Raw genomic sequence first — 6,520 nt, 5'->3', positions numbered from 1 at the left:
ATATGCACTCCACTTATGCTCTTTGTTTGATTTTCATTCAGACTGCTGTTGGCAGAGATGGGCTGTATAACATGCATTGTGTCAGACATCAGATGGTTATTAGGAGTTGGTTATTCTGAAACATGACCTCAGAGGCAGTCACAACTTATTAGCACACTGCAGTGGATGAGAATGATTGACAGAGACACATTGCCAGAAGGCGGTTTTAATTCCTGTCATTTGTCCCAGAAGAGTTATACGGCTTAATAAATCTCTAAAAGAAGTGCCCTCTTGAAATGCCCAAGTAGGTTTCTGTCACAGTCAGCCACACAACCACAGACCTTTTTGCAAACTTGTAACAATGTTAAGGTTTCACATCATCACACTATGATCCCTGATTTATGGCATATGTATAGTGGCCACAGAGCCAGCTTCATAACATCTTATCAGTATGTTTGCCTGTAAAAGGTATTTGTGCAACTTGTCATATCATAGTGTATGTAATAAATGGTACAATTTGTTTCTTGTTAAGGCTTTATTTCCCATGTGGATATTGGTTCAATGTCAGCAGAAAGTCAATGTTCTACAAAGCGGCACTTGACAATTTGCTGCATCTAAATGAACTCTAGGACATCAACCAAATGTCTTGCAAATTATTTTTTTAAACAATTTTGCCATTTAGAAATTACATTTGGAGGAAAACTATTTTGCACAATGAATCAGTATGACAGGACAACCAAATATCTGACAAACATTCACTGCCATAATCTGTCACTTTGTTATTTTACAAACAAATAGGGGTGGAAAATAAAACTGATCTGTGCTATATTGGTTATTTATGAACATGTGTCTACCTTTAAGAGTGTCTTCAGGTGCAAACTATAAGTATTTATAGAGCCTGGTTTTCTCTAAATGTAAATGGTTTGTTATTGCCATCACAGTAACCCATAGTTTCTCCACTCAACTATGGCTGCATAATCATAAAGACATAATTACACAAACATAGCATAGATGTAAATCACTGCAGTTTGCCAAATAGTTGCAAAGTTCACGAGTGGTTTCAGTTATTGCAAGTGATGAGTGACTGGAAAGTCAAAGATCAGCACTGCAGAACAGCTTTTAAAGTAATGCTGTATGCCAGATGCTGGCAAACCTCTATACCTGTATTGGACTGAATGTAGTGTATATTAATAGTTCACTCATATCAGACCCTGCAGGTTTTGTATTATAGTTAAACAATAAGGTAAATGTTTAACAGTAAACCATTACACTAGAGGAATCATTTCACCTGCCCTACCACACTTACACATGCAGACACACACACACCCTCTAACATCATCTTACCCGCTGCTGGGAGAGTGGCACATCTCCAGGTCATGGATAATGTTAAGCAGAGTAGTGATCCTGTCCTTGTTGGCTGCCAGGCTGGCCTCCACACTCTCGAGCCTCTGCTGTAGGGCTGCTGATTTGCAGCACTGTGGGGAAGGAGGCAGCAACAAGGATGCAGCAGCTGGGTGGGAGTGAGCCAGGCTGGTGTCCTCTGGGCACGGCAGAGGGGGAGCAGGGCTAAACTTTGAATCTAGTTTGACAATTGCCTCTGCCTCGCAGGATTGGAGGTGGGCAAGGGATGCCAAGTGTATTGTTGATGATGGCAATATGGAATTACATTCAGGGCCTGTGTGCGTACAAGGCAATCCCTCGCTGTTAAAAGGGGCTGTTGCAGTGAATGAAAGATCTGGACTTGTGTGTGCTTGTGGTAGTGATGAAGTATCTGAATCTGAATTTTGGTGGACTGAAAGTTTGATTTTGGGGTGTGCACCAGTGTTTTCCAGTGATGAGATACTGGGCTCACAGTTTGTTTGTGCTTTGGCAGAGGGTGTTGAATAATTGGGAAGTGTCTGTTTATCTACATTGGATTTCAGCTTAATATTTGCATGCCTGACTGATACACCCAAAGCAAACTGTTCTGTATTTGAATCCGTCTCCTGGGCTGTTTTTACTGATGGGCATGTAGCACAGTGTCCCTCATGTTGTGTTTCTGTGTACCCTTGATAATGTGCGAGCCTTTGTTGTTCTGTGTTTATGCAACCCTGTGGACAAGAGCTGCTTGACTTAATTAGGGAAATGTAATTCTGAAGGTTGGTGACCTGGGACAGATTTGAATTTTCATGGTCATTTGACTCATGCACAGCTAATTCATTGATTAGATTACCACTGGATTTGTTTTTATCAGTATGTGATTCAGTATTGGGAATAATGGTTGGTTGAGGATAGTTGGTGCTCGCATCACTGCCTCTGTTATGATTTTTTGACACATTTAGCGGCTCAGAAAATGAAAGTTGTTGAGTTGTTGTGGAGTTTTCCTGATTAAAAACATTGCACACACCCGATTCATTACTGGTTTGAGTTCTGCTGTCTTTTTCTTGTGTGTGATCAGATTGATTTACTTGAGGCGCCTTATTATGACTAAGATCTTTGTTGTGTTGTGTTGTGTCTGCTGATTGAAGTGAAGTTGTACCTGATGCACAGACATTACTTTGGTTTCCTGTCAATGTAGATAAAGAGGTGGAGGCTGTGGGGGGTGCATTTTTCTGATTGATTGAGGAGTACCTGAGGGCTTTATTTTTGTATAGACTGCTGCTGTATGTTGATGTGTGACTGGGAGCTGCACTTGAAGGCAACCTAGCTCTTGAGTCTAGGGATTTCGCTGCACTTGGTGTTGCGTTTAGAGATGCTGTAGAAACACGAAGTGTCGGTTCAGAATTTGAGGAGTTCCGTTGAATTTGTTGAATTTGTGGAGCCACAGATTTATGTTTAGTGCTGGTATGCTTAGTTTGATCTGAATTCGATTTACGATTCAAAGTGCTATGTTGGACCACAGTGCTGAGAAGTCGATGTGGCGTAGTTGGGTGTGGTGTGGGGAATCCAGCTGAGTCCATTACAGTGTCAATTAAAGATGCTTTACCTGGTGATTTGCTGTCGATAGTTGAGGATGCCGTTATTTGTGGTGTGTGACCTAGATCGCGTGAGGTATGTGGTGGACTTGCAGATGTAGGCTGTGCAGTTGTTTCCGGTTTATGAATGGGGTCTAATGTATTGGCTGTCAGTGATGAGATGGGAGATTTAGGTGTCATTTGCGGCCTATCAGTTGTATTTATTGCTATGTTTACTCGCGCTGGGTGCGTTTCATGTTGAGCATTTGCAACTTTAGCGAGTACACTTTCAGTGGACATCAGTGCAGTGTTAAAGGTTGTAGTGCGTGTGTTGGCAATGAATATATGTGAAGGTGACGACAGAGCATTTTCAGGTGTAGCGTGTATAGCCACACATACCTTTTGTGGGACATTATGTTGCGAAGAGTTGTGTTGTGATATGTTTAAGTGCTTAGGATACGTTTGTGAATGTGGGTTGTTTGGTTTAGTAGCTGTGGCCATCTGTGGAGTCAACATGAGACTCGTCGGTCGGGGGATCTTACTGTCCTGTGATGGTTTTGCGAACGATTTTATACTGGCATCCTCTTGTCGTGTTTCAATAGTTGCTTTAGTGACAGTGATGGTTTTAGCATGTATGATAGTTGTGGGTTGATGGGATGTTGCATCACTGGCAGCGTGTGACTGTGACAAAGTGACCAAATTGCCCCTAGAGTGCACTGGGCATGCTGGGTGTGGTGTTTTTCCATACTTTAGTTCTTCGCTAAAATATAACAGTTGTGGATTATTGTGTGTCCTTTTGTCTATGTTAGTGATACTTTCTGAGATTTTATGATGGCTTGGCTTAAGGTTGTTCTCAATAAGGGGCATCTGGACATGTGTGGTAGTCGAGATCGCGGTGAGGGCCGACTTAAATGGTTTCTCTCCATGGCAAGCATCAGTAGTAGAGCTTTTTTCCCCCAAAGTCACAAGTCCGGTGGTTGCAGACTGTCTGCCACCGCAATGGCTGCATATTTTTTGTGGCATACCGAAAGGTCGGGCAGCAGATAACAGCAGCGTCTTCCCACACTGCTCTGCATAATGACCTTGCAGTCTGGTTTGGTCTCTTACACGAGAGTTTGCATTTTTAACAGGCTCTGCTTCATCGTTATGAACGCTAATTCCACCTATCGCCTCAGAATCAACCACGCTGCCGTTGATGTAGCGGGCAGCAGATTTCAATTTTGGCCTGACATTGGTTATATTCCCTGCAAAGTGTGGGTTGGTCTTGATTGCCCTGGCATAGCAATAAGTCCCACAACTATTCCTCTGACTGCAGGCCACATCCTTAGAGGCCTCACCTCCAAGTGCTTTGAAAGTCACTTCCTTTTTTGTCTTGGATTCCCCACTTTTCTGTTTTAAAATAGCCCTTTTCTCCTTGTCACTCTTTGTTAAAAGTGATATATCCTTGTACTCCGTTTCCTTGGTAATATAGCTGTTGGATGTTTGAGTAATGATATTTGATGGCGTCGAGAGTGTATCAGTTAGCTGTCCACTGTGCTGGGCGGATGGTCTGCTTATCCCTGGGGACGTCTGAACACCAACGCTGCACTGAGGTCCCCACGTCTGCAAGAGGACTCCCCCAGTTCTGTCCCCTCCTGTTGTCCTCCAACCACGCACTCCAAACAGGGCAGGGACACCTAAAACTGGAACCGGAGTTGTCAGGTCAGCCGCTCGTCTCCCCATCCCTTGTCTGGCTGACTCAAAAGTCTGATTATTCGAGAGAGCGGCAGTGTTTCCACACCATTACATCCGTCTAAAAGTAAGAGAGGAACAAGTTTACAGTGAGAGGCTTTTGCGATGGTGCTGTGAAAGAAATCCATGAGTAAGCAGGACAAGTTGAATCAATGCACAGAGCTAGAACTGAGACAACTGCTTCAATGCTGCAGAAATGAAGGATAACGGCTGTAGGGTTGTCAAAAATCAATTGCAGATTTGAGATAAGATGGAAAGAATTACGCTCTCACTTTTAAACTTTCCTGACATAGTGTGGCTGGATAAGAAATAGGAATGGTAATCATTAATGCTGATAATAAGGGGAGGCTGTGTGTTCTGTATTGTATTAGCATTTCATACATAGCGCACAGATCCCCTCTCAATTTCTGACAGCACAAAGAATAATTTATTGTGGAATAAAATTCAAAAGCTTGCTCCTGTGAACACTCTCTCATTGAAATGTTTGTCATAGCAAGCAGCTTCCACTCTATTGTCCTCCACATTCAGCTCACCTTGGAAAGAAGCCATCATGTTTATTGTTATATGTACACTGATACTATAGACTTCATTAAGCTTTGTGTGCATTAAACTGGAACACCCTTTTACAGAGATGGTGTTGTGTGTGTGTCCATGCCAACCATGACTTCACAGGTGCCAGTATTCTTGTGTGTGCAAGAGGTCATTTTAATGATTTACGCAACAACAGTTCGGTAGTCGACGACAGGGCGATAACGTGTGTATTTTTGCATATGGACAGGCATTTGCTTATTATACACAAAAAATACAGTGTGAATTTGCGTTTGTGTTCACAAGCGTTGATTTATGACATGAATGTCATGCAAACCCATTCTGACAAGGCTCCCTTCACTCCTTTATCCTCTTTATCCTCTTCATCCTTGTCAACAGCCTTCATCCAGGGATGTCAAAATTGCAACAAAAAAAAACATTTAGTCAACTCTACCTGTTAGGGACTGTTATTTTGGTTGCCGTGTCATCTAATGTTACTTAAGCGCAGTCAAGTGACCTACTGTATGTCTGTTGTCACCGTCTCACGCTAAGTGATAACTGTCCTGCCCTGTTAATACACCATTAAATTCCCCTAGTGCCACACACTTTTTAGATGATCAGGACAAAGGAAAAGGGCTGTTCTGGCTTCAGCACAATTGCTACCTAATGTGTTTTTGTGATTCTGTTTAGCTGGCATACCTTAGCGTTTGCTTGATCCTGCTGCAAGATGTCTTGTTTTCTTGAGTCCAAATATCAGGAGCTAGTTTTCTGCTTTCAGTTTTCTGTCCTCATATATCCTCAAGGTTTGGAGTGACTTTGTCTTCATATTTCAAATCCCTTGGTGGTAGAATTCAAACTCTGCAGGCAGTCAGTTCTGCAAAGCAGCGCTGGTTAATGAGCCCTCTTTTCTAATGCTCAGATTTTGAAGTAATCTACCTTTTATTGATCAGGCATGAAGCCAAGCTGTGTCCTCATTGTATCCCCATCTCCACTTGTTTTGGTCCTGCTGCTCCATGCTCACTCCATAATCACAACACAACAGTATGTTACAGTATACTGCTGCCCTCTAACACTCTCTGTCCTACTATGTCTTGCCTTCTTACCTCCTCCTCCTCTCTCTCTCTTTCGCTCTCTCTCTCTTTCCCTCACATTCCGTCTCCCTCTCCCTCTCTCTTATTTGTCCCACTATCCTCCTTCCCAGCATTCATGTATCCTGATCTACAGCTGGGTGGAGAAAGAAAAAGAGAGCAAGGGAGAAAGAGAGAGGGAGAGAGGAAGTGACTTGCATCAGTGGGATAGGGACTGTGTGTAAATTACCATGCAAGTTAAAAAGCAGGGACATGCACTAC

This window comes from Sander vitreus, chromosome 13, assembly GCF_031162955.1.
Source record: "Sander vitreus isolate 19-12246 chromosome 13, sanVit1, whole genome shotgun sequence".
NCBI classification, from domain to species: Eukaryota; Metazoa; Chordata; class Actinopteri; order Perciformes; family Percidae; genus Sander; species Sander vitreus.
The sequence above is the reverse complement of the archived record's forward strand: the minus strand, read 5'-3'. Positions refer to the sequence as shown.